Source organism: Abramis brama (genome assembly GCF_963993115.1).
Source record: "Abramis brama genome assembly, chromosome: 25".
Classification (NCBI taxonomy): Eukaryota; Metazoa; Chordata; class Actinopteri; order Cypriniformes; family Leuciscidae; genus Abramis; species Abramis brama.
Window position 1 is genome coordinate 28,234,834 of NC_139987.1, and position 1,095 is coordinate 28,235,928.

The following is a 1,095-nucleotide window of genomic DNA, read 5'->3' on the forward strand; positions in this document are numbered from 1 at the left end:
CCAAACCGTTCATGCACAAACCAACATGGACCGGTCACCGGACCGCACAATGTTTGTGTCTGCATTAAAAACATCTAATTTAGTGGAAAAAGCTTTGTAAATATAAAACAAAAGTGTCAACATTTGCTTGGCCTACCTTCTCAACCAGACCACGTCTGTGCACCAACACCAAAGGAAAGGCTACCAAACAGCACAATTCCACACAACAGATTGGACTTCCTCTCTAGGCCTCCCTAGAGGTGCCTGCTTAAATACCCTCTACATAATTGGCCACGCCCTCCACTAATTGCCACCTCACCGGCTACATTCTTCCCCCTAGGAATTAATCGGCGACCCGCCGATACACACAAAGAAGTGTTCTCATCACCATAATAAACAGCATATCAAATCTGTCTCTGGGACTACAACTCCTCCCCAACTACTGGTGCAACGGCAGCCCGAGGCAATCTATAAGGGTTTGAATGCTGACCCGCGGTACTCCTCCTAGAACGCCTCAGCTCGAAGGGTTGAGCCTCTGATACAGGGGAACTCTCCAAAGTACTATACTCACCTGTCCTAGGTGGTGACACATCACAATCAGTTTGCAATAATACACATGATGCCGAATCGCTATCTGAATCGGTGGTAGACCCACTATTCGAGCCAACTGCTTCAGACACAGTAGAGTCTACGTCACCTAAGACAGGGTCAATAAACGCCTTATGCATTTCCATCCGATGAACCTGCTTCACAGGCCCTGCCTGAAACACAGGAGCAACAGAATACACAACGCCCTGCTCTCCTGGTTCACGTACCACCTTATAGAGACATGAATCATACACATCCTGAATTTTATGTCGTCCACGATGATGGCTTTTGAGATAGACCAACTCGCCTTCTCCAAAACGCGTATCATTTACTCTACCCTCATCACGTCTGTTACGACGGGCAACCTTTTCTCTCAGCCTCTCCTGTACCTCCCCATATGCTGCCTGAAGCCTACCTTGATGTTCCACAATCCACTGATCAGGTGTCTCTGCAGTCTCTTCCCACTGATTATTTAACAAGAAATCAACTGGTAATTTGGGTTCACATCCAAACATCAAAAAATACGGG